Below are 17,799 nucleotides of genomic sequence, written 5' to 3'. Positions count from 1 at the left end.
TAATTTCTGCCATCATTTATTCAACGGGTAGTTATGGAATGACTATTATTCATACTAAATAAACCCACTGCATGTCCCTCTCTCACCAATCTAGTTGCCTACTATCCCCCCTCGTCACCTATGCAGTTCAGAAACTTCTAGAAAGATGTACACCCAAAATGAACATAGGCAATCTCTTATATAAATCATCCAGAACAAAAGTCTAGAACAACCTCCCTTTTAACTTGCATAACATCACACAAACAGTTTCAAAAAAAGACCTAAAACACTTCTTTCAGAAAAATTTGATCTGCCCCTGTCAGGATCCTATCTTTCTCATTCTTTCTTTTCTCTTTGTCAAATCTACTTATTTTTAAAACGTCTTGATTGCTAATTACATACCCCTCCTGTATGTGTTCTCAAATTATATGTATTTCTATATATTTCTATGATATGTCTGTATATGTTAACAATTATGCTGTATTTTTACTGGACTGTATGTTACGTAATTAATACACTAATTGCGTTATTCTTGTAAGAATGACTTTTGGAGCTTTTCTCCTCGGGTCTCCACTAAAAATGGGCATGCGCTCAGTTGGACCAACCTGGTTAACAAATGTGAAATAAATAAATAAATAAAATAAATGACTGTCAAGACTGTTTTCTGAATTTAAGCCATTTATTTCAACTGCATGCCTTGTAGTCATATGTACAAGGTTAATGGAACAGAATTAGGAAACAGGTTTTCACATGGAATGTGTTATTATAACTATAACAAAGACTGATTTCTTAAACAAGGGGCAGCAGTCAGATTTCTTTTCTTAATGCAGTTCACTGACTATTATGAACGTGGTTTGCTTGTGAATAAAGCCATGCTGCAACTGGACAGATGGAAATTAAGGAAAAAAAAACAGAGAAGGAAATAAACTGATGTTTTTAAACCAATCTGCAGACATAATACTTAAATGCAGACAGATGCTAGAGGTTGCTTAATTTTCCCCACTCCATATGGAGACAAATAATTGTTTACATGTATAATTTCTAAGGACATATTGACTGTTGTTGACATAATCTTACACTCAAACAATGGTGTGGGTATGATTGCTTAAATGAAAAGAAAATTAGCATTCCGAGTAAGAAGGTAAAGTGTGATAATACAAGAAATACATCTATGGAAAGCTATTAGGAAACTGCACCATTAGTGTTTACATTGTAAATGGAGAATGAAAGGTGAATATAAATCGAATACTAATGACAACCCAAGGTATGCACACAACTTGTTCAGCCCTCCTTACATCTGGTAATTATAAAGAATGATGATAAACATTTGTTTATGAGGCAAAATTGTCTGTTATCACAGACGTCTTTCTTCAGCAAATATATAAGGTTTTATTTTCAAGTAAATTAAATGAAGTCGGGGCATTATGTCATATGAGAGTTGTTTTGTCAGTGACAAGGGAACTGTGATCAGTAAAATCAAAGCACTTTCTGCAAAGTAATTATTAAGTGAAAGTCAATTATTGTAGCTGCATTATCAGATATGTGTATAATGCGTATTTATTGTACATCAGGTATAGGTTATGTGGCAGACATTATTGTTATTAATGTTATTAATATTATTGTTTTTTTATTAAGGTTACAAAAAATGGAAGGTATGGGAATTTAGTCTGGCCAAGTTTTTTTTTTTTTTTTTACTTACAAGTTATTCATACTGTCTGTATAGTTACACAAGTTTGCAGTTAGTATATTAAGAACATGGATACAAGGAGAAGAGCCCCCAACAAAACTTTTATTTTTAGTTATATTTCTTCAGTGTTTTTGGTTTTCTTTCTTTTTTTCATCTGAAGGGGCAAGGAATGTGAGCCTTAAGACTGAATGTACAAGATGAAGAGTTTAATAAAGAAATGGTGCATTTGAGGAAGCAATTTGGGAATAGGGGATACAAAACGTGAGATGTTGAACTAGGACTTCATGCACGTGAAAAATTGAGGTCCACTAGAGCGAGACCCTATTTTGGAGACACTAGCCAAGTGAATGTAGGTCATAGACCTGTGAGTAGCCAGCTAGGTGTCTCATTGGAATATAGTAATGACATCCGTACTATTACGGAGGTATTCCGTAAGCATTGCCCATCCTCCTTACTGATGATAGAATTAGGGGGGTAGTTGGGGAGAGACCTTACTTTAGATATAGGAATAAGAAAAACCTGAAACAGATACTGTGCTATCCAGACAGATGCACTGATAATAAAAGAGATGATAGGTATGGGAACACTTCCACTTGTGGGAATTGTCAATATTGCACCCATATAGAGACTAGTAATATCTTTTTAAGCCCTAATGATGGGAGAAGATTCTATTTTAAAGCACATGCAGATTGTAATACCAAAGATGTGATCTACCTGGCACATTGTGAGGAATGTTCCTCCTTCTACATAGGTAAATGTAATTGCAGAATGAGGGACAGGATAAGCGAACATCTATATGCAATTCGTATTGGATATGAACAGAATGCATTGGCGAAACGTCATGATGGAGGGTGAACAACATACGTTTACGTTTAGAGTCATTGATAGAGCATTTGACTCTTTGAGAATAGGTGACATCAGAACTCATACTGAGAATTTAGAACTGCAATGGATACTTAGGATGCAAGCCCACAAAGGAAAGGGCTTGAATGGGCATGTTCCCTTGAGGCCGGTACTAAAATCCCGTAGGCTTTTTAAGTGATTAGTTTATATTTATATTTAGTAGTTTGCTCTTTATATTTTCTTTTAGGTCTGTTATGTATTTATGTCATTATAGTAGCTTTTAGAATAGTTTAGGTATTATGTATTTAATTGTAGTACATTGTATTGAGATTAGTAGAATGGGTGGAGTTTTTAATGATATTTTGTCTCTGATTGGTGCAAGACTGCATTTAAACTGTTGAATTTGCCTCATTTGTTATCTGATGAAGCAGATGTTGGATTTACCGTGAAAGCGCTTATTCCTGTGTATTGTATTAAATATTTATATCAGATTTCTGTGCCTATCGTGTGTTCCTGATACTCTTATATAAGTTTTTATTGTTTAACCTTTATTCGTGAGAGTATCTGGATTTGCTCTGGACTTGGTAGCAATATTTTGGTATCGTTTAAACATTGTTTAACTGAAACAACGTATTTTCTCCAAAGTCACTTAGAAGAAATTTCAATGTATGGATTCTGCTTGCCAAAGTCTGACAAATGAGGTTTGGGAACAAACCAATTTTATTTATTTATTTAACATTTGTTTACTAGGAAATTCTGACTTGGAACAAAGTTCCAGATGCATCTGAAAGAGTTAAATGATGGTGGAGAGAGGGGGGTTGTTGGAGAAGGGGATTAAGATTAAGAAATAAAGACAGTGTTGATTAAATTCTGGGAAAGAAATGGTGAATTTGTTAAGGGGACCTTAGAGGAAGAGAGGTAGATGCAGGGTGGGACTTAGTGTTTTACATGAATGTAACTGGGAAGAGGAATCATATTTTGGCATGATTTTACGATAATGCAGGATTACAGCTGAGATGACCTGTAGGTACTGTGGTGATCAGGTAGGCCTTGGAATAAAAAGGGTGGTACTGGAGGGGGTATTAATGGTGACAAATTAGCTCCTTTTTTGTCTCTCTCAGAGGAAACATAAAAGAATCAACGGGAAGAAGAGTTGTAGTGTTAATATGTTGCTTGCCATCAGACTGTTTTTCATCCCATGGGGGGGTTGTATATGTTGCGGTTTGGGTGGGTAGGTTGTCTTGGTGGGGTGGTGCAGCATTGAGGGAGTGGTCTGAGTTTGGAAAAGTTCAAGCTGGAGGGTTATGGCTTTTGTGGTGTTGTCAGTGGGTTGTTGGTGGTGGTTTTCCATGTGTTAGCAATCAAGAGCCAGGAGAGGTACAGTGGTGCTATGAATACTTTTTGCAGTGTGTGACTTCCCCTCTGTAATGGCTGGTCTCCATGCATGCCTTGGGAGGATTTTTGGCCATTTATCTGGGAACTGTGTGAGTACAGTGGTATTTGTGATCAGCGGCCCAGACTTAGTTCCTCTCCATGCCTTTCAATTGTACAAAATTTTGTAGTATGTCCAGAATTATGCTTCATATTTTGGTCAGTTTTGCATATAATTATGGTTTCTGGCAGAATAGTGGCAGCTCATTCAAGAAGTTAGAAAATAGAGACAGGCATTTGAGTCAGACTTCATACCCTGCAGAAAGTACATGATAAGTCAAAACCTGTTATTCTATTAACCTCCTAAGTTTGTATGAGCAATATGTAAAATTATTCCTATTTTGGCCTTTGTACCATATTTATCTGTGTCTTTGCCCCAATTTCTTGCCCTACAAGGTTAAGAGGTATGGTCCTGTCTCCATACTGAGTTGCAGGTTCTAGGGGATCATGGAGGTAGAGGTCACAAGTAGACAGGTGTTTGTGTTATGTTGGTTGCTGTGGGAAGGTTGAAGGGTGTCCGGATGAGCTCGCAAGTTGTGAATAACTTTTCATGGGCTGTGAGCTCCCTGGTTTACCGGCTGTGGATAGCACATGAGTAGTGGTATTTTGGGCCATTGGTACTGAGCACACTGCAGCAGCAAATCAGTAGTGCTATCGATGGCCCAGATCTTGCAGGATGTCCAGATGTGGCTTCATGTTATAGGTGAAGGTTTCTGGAAGCAGAAGGCAGTTGATCACTCCCTCCATTGGGAGGTTCATCATCCAGACATATGGCTAGCCACTATGACAAATAAATTTGGATAAATTAGTAATGGGGGATAGGGGAGAAGGGGTGGGGGTATGTTGGGCTTTTAATAGTGACATCGTTCATGGGTAGGGTGTAGCTTTTTGATGCTTTTTCAAACTTTGCAGAGATGCACCCAGCGGTACAGTGTGTTCATTGAGAGGGTAATTTTGTGACTCTGGGATCACTGACCCCCAGGAGGTAGGTAGCTTACCTTCTTCTTTTCAGGGGTTTCAAAATCTACAAGGTAGGGGGAATTTTTGGTGCTGCAGGGAGGGATCTCCGTTCGGGGAGCAAGTGGGCATTTGGGGGAATGCATTGTCTCATTAAGGTGGAAGTATTGTGGGTGGCAGATTCTCCAGAAATGTCCTGGTTTATCTCTTAGAGAAGAAATAATTGATAGGTTTTCCTGGGGGGTTTCTACTAAATCAAGGGTGCTGAGGGATGGAGTAGTTTGTAGGAATCTGCAATCTGTAAGGGGGAAGGAGGATATTTTGAGTAGTCTGGTGGAGAAGGAATAGCAGGTGGGTAGGTTTTTGTGGCCTTTCAATACCCTGCCTTTGATAGTGTTAAGGTTTCACCACTGGTTCTGGTTCCTAAGAAGGTGGCCGGGGAATTCCAGTTGATTCACCATTTGTCTTACCCGGAAGGGAATTCATTAATGACTTTATCTCAGTGGAGGATGCCAAGGTCAGTTATGTGTCTTTGGATTAGGTTCATAGGTTCATAGGTTCATAGGTTCATAGGATGATACTAGGCTACAGGCCTGGAGGCACTTATAAGCCTAGCCAAGAATTTCACCCATGTTCCTACAAAGTCAGCACCTGTTTCCCCTGTCCATCAGGGACACAGGTGGGATCCCAGGGGTATATTTTCTGTTTCCCATCCAGTCATCTAGGTTCCTCTTAAAGTGGGCTATACAGGTACTCTGCTTGACATGGATAGGGAGTGTATTCCACAGATGGGGAAATCTTTGGGACACAAATCTATCCCGCCAACAAGTTCTATTAATGTCACAGACCAGGGTAAGGTATTTGCATGCGGGTTGCGTGAGTGGAGTTTGTCTTACGGATATTTATTTTATTATTTATTTTACATTTGTTGACTGGGCTAGTCTAGTTGGATATATTTCCATTTTCAGTAGAGGCCCGGGGAGAAAAGCTCCACACAAAATACAAAGAAAATTATTCAAAATGAGCAAATCATGGCCACAGGGGGATGAGTGGCCATTGTTGGCTATGCTGGTTGCAACAAATTTTACTTTGACAAGGTGTGTCAATGGGGATGCTCAGCAGCACTACTTTGAGAAGGTTATCACTATATTTCATTGTGTGTGGCAGCAGCATGAGGGCACACAGGGTCTGGTGCATTACCTGCATGAGTTCTTGGTAGTAGGTAAGTTGTTTGAGGGAGTGTTGGTAGGATTGCGAGAGTTTTTGTGGATGTGTGAAGAGCTGCAAGTCACTTTGATATGCAGCAACTCCATCAAGGCTGGGTCTGAAATGGCCTTGTATACCAGACACAGGTCACCTGTGAGCAGTCTGTATGAGACTGAGTAGAGGGACAGGGCTTTTAGCCTATCTGTATAGGATAAGTGTTTGAGACCCTGGATTTTCCTGGTCAGGAACCTCTGTGGTCTCCCCAACTGCTGCATGTGCTTGGCAAGGTACATGTCTTTGGGGGCACTGTACTCAATAATGGGTCTGATAAGGGAAGAGTACAGGGATGCTATGACCTCCATGTTCCTGGATGAAATACCCTTATTTATGAGGTGAGCCATGTACAAAGTCTTCCATACAATAGAGGCAATGTGGTGGTCAAAAGTCAGGTTGCTATTAACCTGGGTGCCCAAATCCCTCATGACCGATTGCGTGCTTAGTACATTGTTATTAATGTGATAATTAGTGGGGATGCCATTTTCCCCAAAGGGGATATTGATGTATTTCTTGGTGCTTATTCTGAGCCCATGCTTCTGGCATTAGTTTGGGTAAGACCCTTTTGAAGGATGTTCACATCATTAGGGGAATTTAAGAAAGTGCCCAGCTTGCAGTTATCTGCAAACTTGGTCAGCCACAGATGACTGGTTTTGGCTTACATCTCAGAATAGCATATCCCAAACAGTAGAGGATGATGCTGTATAGGTATTTGGGGGGGGGGGGTTTAAGCATGCACTGTTAGTGAAGGTGGACATCGAATCTGCATTACGCCTTTTGCCGATACAGGGGGATGAGTGGCCATTGTTGGCTATGCTGGTTGCAACAAATTTTACTTTGACAAGGTGTGTCAATGGGGATGCTCAGCAGCACTACTTTGAGAAGGTTATCACTATATTTCATTGTGTGTGGCAGCAGCATGATTGCACGCAGGCTCTGGTGCATTACCTGCATGAGTTCTTGGTAGTAGGTAAGTTGTTTGAGGGAGTGTTGGTAGGATTGCGAGAGTTTTTGTGGATGTGTGAAGAGCTGGAAGTCACTTTGACTAGGCATCAGATAGAAGCCCAGCTAAGGCATTAGCTTTTTTGGGTTTCCTAGTAGATTCAGAATGTGGGTTGTTTTGCTTGCCAACAGACAAGATACTCTGTTTGAAGGAGAACATTGGGGGGGGGGGTGTAAAGCTAAGGTGTGGACCAGGCAGGTTATGGAGCCTTTAGGACTTTTAAATTTTGCTTGTTGGGCAGTTCATTCAGGGTGCACCTTTTGTAAGTCAACAACCTTTATACTAAAAGTGGGGAAGAGCAAACATCATTGGGTCAAAATTAGTAAGTTGGTGTAGGTGGATATGGCACTCTGGCTGCCCTTTTTGAAGCATGGGTTGGCCAAGAGGAATTTCAGTTGTTTAGGATGTGGCTGGTGATATCAGGATGGGTGCATTTTTTTAGTGGGAATGATTTGCAGCTCATTGGATAGCAAATTGGTGGGATGAGTGGAAAAGGGATGTTGCCTTTTTGGAAATAATGCCAATCTGGGTTTCATCGATAGTTTGGCAGAAGTGGTTGAGAGGAAAGAGGATGATTTTCTATTTGGGCAATTTGGTGGTGGCGCAGGATTTGCAAGCAAGGACTGCTGGTTCTGAATTGTTATTGTTAGTTTTATGTCAGCTGGTTTTGCAGAGTTTGTTAGTAAGTTTTTCTTTCATAGCTGTGCATGTGGCAGGGATTAAGAATGGGATTCCTGACAGTTTGTCTTGATTTCATTTTTCCAGGTTTCAGAAGTTGGTCCTGGGGGGGGGGGGCAGAAGAGCTGATGGTGTTGCCAAATGAGGTACAGCAGCTTGGGCTGATGTAATCTGGTGGATGGTGCAGCAATCATGGGCACTGTCTACCAGGAGGATGTATGGTTTAAAAAAGTTCAGTTACAGGCTTGCTGTTCTTGAACTGTTTGTAAGTTTCTGTGAGGCTATTTTTTGCTTGGGCTAAAGGAAAGTCTCTCTGTTGATCAGTGGCAGTGAAAAACATTGAGCAGCCTGCCTGCCCCTGTGGGAGTGGTTACTGACTTGAAACTGTAGTTTTATTGGCCATTCTGGGTCAATTCCAAAACTCCTTCATCTTCCTCTCTTAAAACCTGGTTGCCTCGTGGTTTTGGCGTCTTTTCAGGCTTGTTGGCTGTTGGTGAAGCACCCACCAAGAGGAGAAAACGCTGAGAGAAGAAAAGAGCCACTTTTGAGACTTTAAGTATTTTTCCTCTGTTTATTTGCTAAGTTTTTCTGCATAGCCGCCTATTTTGAGCATTTTCTGGCTTGTTAAATTTGATTTCTGCTTTAGCAACTGTATTTAGAGCACAACCTAGAGCTGTTTACTGAATTTCCTGTTTGCACTTATTTTTAAAATTGTTTTTTTTCTCAAAACTTGCATTTTATCTGTCTTTGGCCTAGCACTCTTGTGTGGGGTCATTTACTGCACTGTTATAACTTGCTGATACTTGTTAACCTCTGCTATCTCTGAAAAAACAAAAAAAAACAAAAAACAAATCTTGCTTTTTTTCCCACTTTTCTGAGATTTAAAAAAGTTCAGTTACAGGCTTGCTGTTCTTGAACTGTTTGTAAGTTTCTGTGAGGCCATTTTTTGCTTGGGCTAAAGGAAAGTCTCTCTGTTGATCAGTGGCAGTGAAAAACATTGAGCAGCCTGCCTGCCCCTGTGGGAGACATTACTGACTTGAAACTGGAGTTTTATTGGCCATTCTGGGTCAATTCCAAAACTCCTTCATCTTCCTCTCTTAAAACACGGTTTTGCGTGTTTTTGAGCATAGCGCAACAGTGGGCAGCGCCGCCTAATTGGGTTTAAACTATTCCTGGCTCCACAAAGTCTGCTCGTCACTTTTTCCCTTAGAACTGCTCTATCTCTCAATTTAAACACCATATTCTCATTCTAAGGCCCTTCACTGGTCCAATTAAGTAATCCTACAAGTTAGCACTATTAAAGCATAAGCACTACTTACTCTTATACTCTCTACGATTACCCTGTCCTCTATTGCTCCATCGTAAATTCAGTTTCCCTATTACTCTAGCATGTCCAAAGGTCAGTCAATGGTTTCCTCTCCAGTCCAGCTGGTGAATCAGGGAATTTTGAGGCAATGTTACAGCTGTCTCATGTACACGGACAACCCTCTCCTCCTCCAAACAGGTTCAGATATATGTGAGAGATGCAACTATTTAGCCAAACTGGAGGCTGAGCTCTCTCATCTCAAAACTGGTGTAAGCAGTCAGGAGGAGAAGGTAACCTCACACAACACAATTCCAGTATCACATAGTCCCACCACATCAGCGAACCAAACACATAAATACACAAAAACATACTCGGAGGCTCTAAATAAAAATCTACCTAAGCAACAGAGACCTCCAAAGCAGACATCCAAGCAAACGCTACCTCAAAACAAAACACACACAACACATAACCCACAAAGTCAGTGTGCCAAGCAGCCACAGCCCTTAAGGCTGAATAACACACCTGATACTCTTGCTATAGGTGACTCTATTGTCAGACACACTGACGCCCCGCTCTCCAGGCTGAATAAAGAGAAGGTCACAGTGAGCTGCCTGTTGGGTGCTAGGATCTGCCACATAACGCAAGCACTCAGGTCACTCCAAAGCAAATACAAATATGACTCATTCATTGTACATGCTGGTGTGAATGACCTGAGACATACCTCCCTGGACTACATGAAAAGAGACATAGAGGAGCTTGAGCAGCATCTTACCCTCACCAGCACTATCAGGCTATACCTCATATCATGCTTTTCGACCCCAAAACCCGGACCGAACCACAAAAGGAGGGGGAGTTTCCATATTTATCAAGGATATCCACACCTCCAGGTTAGTGGCATTGCACAAAGTATCAGAGACCATCCATGTGGAACTAACAGTGGGCAAGACTGCTTTTCAGTTTATAGCATCCTACAGACCGCCCTCTCAAAGTCAGGAATCCCATTCGGCTTTCCTGAAAACATTGGAGAACATGAAGATCTCTCCGAACACCATTATATTGGGCGACTTCAACTATCCAAACATTGACTGGAAGCACTACTCAAGCCCCAGCACCTTAGCCCAAAGATTCCTGGAAATTATAAACTCAAATGCTATGGAACAACTAGTCACCACTCCCACAAGAGGGGACAACATACTAGACCTGATCATTACCAACATGGGGACTCTATGCTCCACACCAGAAGTATATCCCTCATTGGTAAGATCAGACCATAAATTCATTTCACTGGATGTACACATCCCGACCCCACCCCCAGCCCAGAAAACCACAGTGAAAAACTTCTCAAAAGCAAACTTCTCACTTCTCAAAACTGAAGTGGAATCCTTCAAGGCCCCAGGGCCAGTGGAAACTACAGCCCAAACTGCAGAATCCTATATAAATGCATTCTACGGACATCTCCAGGAATGCATGGATCATGCTTTCCCAAACAAAACCAAGACCCAATCATCCAAAGGCAGGCGTCCAGTCTGGTGGACCCCTGCCATAAATAAACTGTACAACAGAAGGAGGAAGCTACTACATGATAAAGCCAAATCCCTAATAGGGAAGGCATCTCTTATCAGTACTAGCAAAAAATTACGATCCCTCATAAAATCCTCCAAGGCCAGCTTCGAGAGAAAAATTGCACAGGACACCAAAGACAATCATAAGGCTTTTTTCAGTTATGTTAGAGACTTGGGATGCAACTCCCAGACTTGTTCTGAGTTGATTCTAAATGACAAAAAATACACTGAACCCACAGACATCGCCAATATCCTGGCAGACAAGTTCAGTGCAAATTTCTCCACCCCCTCCTGCCCAAAAGAGCAAATGTCTATCCCGGCAGAGGGCTGCCTCCCAAACATCTCAGATGCTCAGGTGAAGGCTGCCCTCTCCAAAGCAAAACACACTGATTACATGGGACCAGATGGCATCCCAGGTTGCGTCCTACATGAACTACAAGAGGAACTAATCCCTCAAAAAAAACAGCTATACAATCTCAGCCTCACTACAGAATATGTGCCCACAGAATGGCGTACAGCAACAGTGGTCCCACTCCACAAAGGTGGAGCCTCTACGGACCCTGGAAACTATCGCCCCATAAGCCTGACTAGCTTAGTCTGCAAGGCTATGGAGAGGATCATCATGGAGCTCATAAACAAAGACATTGGGGACCAACAGACACTAGATCCTACCCAGTTCGGCTTTGTCAAGGGCAGATCCTGCCTTTTGAACCTGGTTGACTTTTTTGAAACAGTCACCAAAGCCATAGATGAAGGGAAGGAAGTCCACACAGCCTATCTGGACCTTGCAAAGGCATTTGACACAATACCCAACTTGGGCATCATAGATAAGCTATCCAGCTTAAATATAAATCCCTATGTCACAAGATGGGTCGCAAACTGGCTCAAAGACAGAACCCACAGAGTGAGAGTTGCTGGAGCCATGTCAGACTTGAAACCAGTCACAAGTGGCATCCCACAGAGTTCTGTCCTGGGACCACTCTTGTTCAGTATATACTTTTCTGAGGTACAGGCAAACGTGGGAGGACTATGGCCCACCACGTTCACAGACGACTGCAAACTGGGCACCATAATCAACTCTCCAGCTGACACAAACATCCTTCAAAAAGGTCTCACAGAGACAGATAACTGGTGCCAGCGCCATGGTTTAAAGCTAAATGCCAAAAAATGTATAGTCATACCCTTTGGCAAAAACAATGTGCCCACAAATTACCACATAGGCGGAAACCCATTAAGTACACAGAAAGTTATTAGGGACCTGGGGACCCAAGTTGATAGCAATCTCTCCTTTGAAAACCACATTGCCAAAGTGGTTAGAAAGAAATTCTACATAGCCCACCTCATCATGAAGGGTTTCACATCTAGATCAAGAGAGGAATCGTGCCCCTTTATTCATCCCTCATCAGGCCTAGCATAGAATACAATGCCCCTTTTGGGATGTACCTTACCTGACACCTGCAGCAATTAGAAAGACCCCAAAAGTATCTCACCAAGAGGATCAAGGGTCTCAAACAGATGCCATATGCTGCTCGGTTAAAAAAACTCCAGCTCTACTCAGTTGCATACTGCCTACTTCGAGGCGATCTATGCCTGACATACAAAGCTATGTCAAATCCAGAATTAATGGACATGCTCCACCTCAGTAAATCTAAATCCCTTAGAGCCACACACTTGAGGGACTTGAACCTCAGCACAGAAATAAATAGAACTTGCTGGAGGGACAGGTTCATAACCCAGAGGCTCCCTTCGCTCTGGAATAGAATTCCAGTTCATGTGAGGCAGAGCACCTCACTGAATCTCTTCAAAAAGAATCTCGATAAGTGGATGGTGGATCGTAGGTTTGCCCCAGGGGTTACTCCCGTGTCACTATTAGACAGAGGCACAGTAAACTAAACCTTAAAAAGGGCACAGTATACTCAATTCAGGGGGTGGTGTAAGCCATACAGAATCGGGCTAGGCTTAATATTGCCCCAGGGCAGATGGCCTAGTATGAACCTATGAACCTATGAACCTATGATTGGATGGGTAATAGGAAATTCACCCCGGGGATCACTTCTGTGGTTCTGCTTGACAGGAGCACAGGAAAATAATTTTCTTGGGTGGTGAAAGCCAGGGTACATTTTTGGCTAGGCTTGTATAGGCCCTAGGGCCAATAGCCTAGTACCTACCTATGAACCTATGAACCTATGAATCATATGATTTTGATAAATTTATTTTGCAGCTGCCTAAGGATGACGGGTTTGGTCAGAAGAACTACTATTATTATTATTGACCTGGGAGTGATTAGTTTACTTGCACAGGTGGTGGGGGCTGCATGATTTCATGAAGTCCTAGATGGTGAGGTGCATATTGAGGGCATGGGGTAGAGTGGTTGATGCAAGCATGGATATGCATCGGCCTTTGACAATACAGGTTTTGAAAGTTTTATTGATGGGTTTAGCTTTAGTGGTTGTGATTCAGTGGATTATGTTTTGTGGGTAACTTTGTGTTTATGGATGTATTGTGGAGTATTCCTGGTGTCAGAACTGATAGACTGATTTGTTTGGATAGGTATCATGTTTTTTTTCCTGGTGACAGTGCACATTTGGTTATGTAGGTCTGAAATGGATCAGTTCAGGAAGGGCACTCAGATAGTTCTTGGAAAAGATAGGAGTGAGGGCCTGTGTCTGGTGGATTGGGCTGAAAGATTGATGTGGACTCATGTGGGAAGACCTCTGGATTTGTGTTTTAGTTGATGAGTGGTAAGGTGGTAACAGGTAATTTGTTTATACAGTATATGTAATAAGAAGTGATCTGTATTGCATGGGTTTTCCAGGAGAGAGAGGTTTTCCACACATTATTTTCATATTGGTAGGACTTCCAATTTGGCAAGGGAGGCAGATCCATTGAGGTCATCTGGAGAGTGGGGAGGTGGTCTTCAAATGCTTTTTTATCTTATGGTAATGGATTCAATTGATAATTAATATTTTTTTTGTCTTTCAGGAAAGGAGATTGTCATCATGGGCCATTCAGATATACACTGGGCAGTGAAGAGGGTTAGGATGAATGGAAAGTTACTGGGTTTTCATCAATTGGGGTAGACAGTTACTCAGCATAGGATTAGAAGTCTTAGGTGGATTCAGCTTATGGATGAAGTTGCAGTGATATCACAGATGGGGCTTCCTTGAATATCAGAGATACATTTGTCTGCTTTTCACTTTTTCCCTTAGAACTACTCTATCTCTCAATTTAAACACCATATTCTCATTCTAAGGCCCTTCACTGGTCCAGTTAAGTAATCCTACAAGTTATCACTATTAAACCATAAGCACTACTTACTCTTATACTCTCTACGATTACCCTGTCCTCTATTGGTCCGTCTTAAATTCAGTTTCCCTATATTACTCTAGCATGTCCAAAGGTCAGTCAATGGTTTCCTCTCCAGTCCAGCTGGTGAATCTGGGAATTTCGAGGCAATGTTACAACTGTCTCATGTACACGGACAACCCTCTCCTCCTCCAAACAGGTTCAAATATATGTGAGAGATGCAACTATTTAGCCAAACTGGAGGCTGAACTCCCTCATCTCAAAACTGGTGTAACCAGTCAGGAGGAAAAGGTAACCTCACACAACACAATTCCAGTATTACATAGTCCCACCACATCAGCGAACCAAACACATAAATACAGAAAAACATACTCGGAGGCTCTAAATAAAAATCTACCTAAGCAACAGAGACCTCCAAAGCAGACATCCAAGCAAACGCTACCTCAAATCAAAACACACACAACACATAACCCACAAAGTCAGTGTGCCAAGCAGCCACAGCCCTTAAGGCTGAATAACACACCTGATACTCTTGTAATAGGTGACTCTATTGTCAGACACACTGACATCCCGCTCACCAGGCTGAATAAAGAGAAGGTCACGGTGAGCTGCCTGTTGGGTGCTAGGATCTGCCACATAACGCAAGCACTCAGGTCACTCCAAAGCAAATACAAATATGACTCAGTCATTGTACATGCTGGTGTGAATGACCTGAGACATACCTCCCGTACTACATGAAAAGAGACATAGAGGAGCTCTCTGATCATGTAGCCCAGACTGGTATGACCCTGACCTTGAGCAGCATCTTACCCTCACCTAGAATGATGCCACAGTACAAAGGCAAAATGATCGATTTTAACAATTGGCTAAAATTTTTGGTGTCATTCAAAGGGGATCCAGTGTCTGTCAGCCTGGGATGACATGCTCGACAAGCCACGTTTCTTCGCTAACGATGGCTTGCTCCTGTCACCACTGGGTTTTCGGATATTGGCAAAGGCTCTTGCCACACCCATAGTGCATTTTTTAGGCAAGGCTCAAAAGTCAAACCCACCCCCATAGACAGAACAAGGAACAAGAAACTAAGGGTAATGCTGCTAAACGCCAGAAGTCTTAACCTCAAGATGGACGCACTCGAAGCTCTCCTCAGTATGGAGAACAATGATATCTGTGCAGTGACAGAAACCTGGTTCAAGGCTCCAGAGAGCACCCCAGCACTACCAGGCTATACCTCATATCATGCTTTTCGGCCCCAAAACCCGGATCGAACCACAAAAGGAGGGGGAGTTTCCATATTTATCAAGGATATCCACACCTCCAGGTTAGTGGCATTGCACGAAGTATCAGAGACTATCCATGTGCAACTAACAGTGGGCAAGACTGCTTTTCAGTTTATAGCATCCTACAGACCACCCTCTCTAAGTCAGGAATCCCACTCGGCTTTCCTGAAAACATTGGAGAATTGATGATCTCTCCGAACACCATTATATCGGGTGACTTCAACTACCCAAACATTGACTGTGAGCACTACTCAAGCCCCAGCACCTTAGCCCAAAGGTTCCTGGAAATTATAAATTCAAATGCTATGGAACAACTAGTCACCACTCCCACAAGAGGGGACAACATACTAGACCTGATCATTACCAACATGGGGACTCTATGCTCTACACCAGAAGTATATCCCTCATTGGTAAGATCAGACCATAAATTAATTTCACTGGATGTCCACATCCTGACCCCAACCTCAGCCCAGTGAAAAACTTCTCAAAAGCAAACTTCTCACTTCTCAAAACCGAAGTGGAATCCTTCAAGGCCCCAGAGCCAGTGGAAACTATGGCTCAAACTGCAGAATCCTATATAAACGCATTCTATGGACATCTCCAGGAATGCATGGATCATGCTATCCCAAACAAAACCAAGACCCAATCATCCAAAGGCAGGCGTCCAGTCTGGTGGACCCCTGCCATAAATAAACTGTACAACAGAAGGAGGAAGCTACTACGTGATAGAGCAAAAGCCCTAATAGGGAAGGCATCTCTGATCAGTACTAGCAAAAAATTACGATCCCTCATAAAATTCTCCAAGGCCAGCTTCGAGAGAAAAATTGCACAGGACACCAAAGACAATCATACGGCTTTTTTCAGTTATGTTAGAAACCTGGGATGCAACTCCCAGACTTGTTCTGAGTTGATTCTAAACGACAAAAAATACACTGAACCCAGAGACATCGCCAATATCCTGGCAGACAGGTTCAGTGCAAACTTCTCCACCCCCCCCCCCCAAAAAGAGCAAGTATCTATCCCGGCAGAGGGCTGCCTTCCAAACATCTCAGATGCTCAGGTGAAGGCTGCCCTCTCCAAAGCAAAAAACACTGCTTCCATGGGACCAGATGGCGTCCCAGGTTGCGTCCTACCTGAACTCCAAGAGGAACTAATCCCTCAAATAAAACAGCTATACAATCTCAGCCTCACTACAGGATATGTGCCCACAGAATGGCGTACAGCAACAGTGGTCCCACTCCACAAAGGGTGGAGCCTCTACGGACCCTGGAAACTATTGCCCCATAAGCCTGACTAGCTTAGTCTGCAAGGCTATGGAGAAGATCATCATGGAGCTCATAAACAAAGACATTGGGGACCTAAAAACACTAGATCCTACCCAGTTCGGCTTTGTCAAGGGCAGATCCTGCCTTTTGAACCTGGTTGACTTCTTCAAAACAGTCACCAAAGCCATAAATGAAGGGAAGGTAGTCCACACAGCCTATCTGGACTTTGCAAAGGCATTTGACACAATACCCCACTCGGGCATCATAGATAAGCTATCCAGCTTAAATATAAACCCCTATGTCACAAGATGGGTCGCAAACTGGCTCAAAGACAGAACCCACAGAGTGAGAGTTGATGGAGCCATGTCTGACTCAAAACCGGTCACAAGTGGTGTCCCACAGGGTTCTGTACTGGGACCACTCTTGTTTGGTATATATTTTCCGAGGTGCAGGCAAATGTGGGAGGACTATGGCTCACCAAGTTCACAGACAACTGCAAACTGGGTGCCATAATCAACTCACCAGCTGACACAAACATCCTTCAAAAAGGTCTCACAGAGACATTAACTGGTGCCAGCACCATGGTTTAAAGCTAAATGCCAAAAAATGTATAGTCATACCCTTTGGCAAAAACAATGTGCCCACAAATTACCACATAGGCGGAAACCCATTAAGTACAGAGAAAGTTATTAGGGACCTGGGGACCCAAGTTGATAGCAATCTCTACTTTGAAAACCACATTGCCAAAGTGGATAGAAAGACCTTCTACATAGCCCACCTCATCACGAAGGGTTTCACATCTAGATCAAGAGAGGTAATCGTGCCCCTTTATTCATCCCTCATCAGGCCCAGCATAGAATACAATGCCCCTTTTTGGATGTACCTTACCCGACACCTGCAGCAATTAGAAAGACCCCAAAAGTATCTCACCAAGAGGATCAAGGGTCTCAAACAGATGCCATATGCTGCTCGGTTAAAAAAACTCCAGCTCTACTCAGTTGCATACCGCCTACTTCGAGGTGATCTATGCCTGACATACAAAGCTATGTCAAATCCAGAATTAATGGACATGCTCCACCTCAGTAAATCTAAATCCCTTAGAGCCACATGCTCAAGGGGCTTGAACCTCAGCACAGAAATAAATAGAACTTGCTGGAGGGACAGGTTCATAACCCAGAGGCTCCCTTCGCTCTGGAATAGAATTCCAGTTCATGTGAGGCAGAGCACCTCACTGAATCTCTTCAA

This window comes from Protopterus annectens, chromosome 1.part1 (genome assembly GCF_019279795.1).
Source record: "Protopterus annectens isolate FY-2018-M chromosome 1.part1, PAN1.0, whole genome shotgun sequence".
NCBI lineage: Eukaryota > Metazoa > Chordata > Ceratodontiformes > Protopteridae > Protopterus > Protopterus annectens.
Note: the sequence above shows the minus strand (reverse complement) of the source record.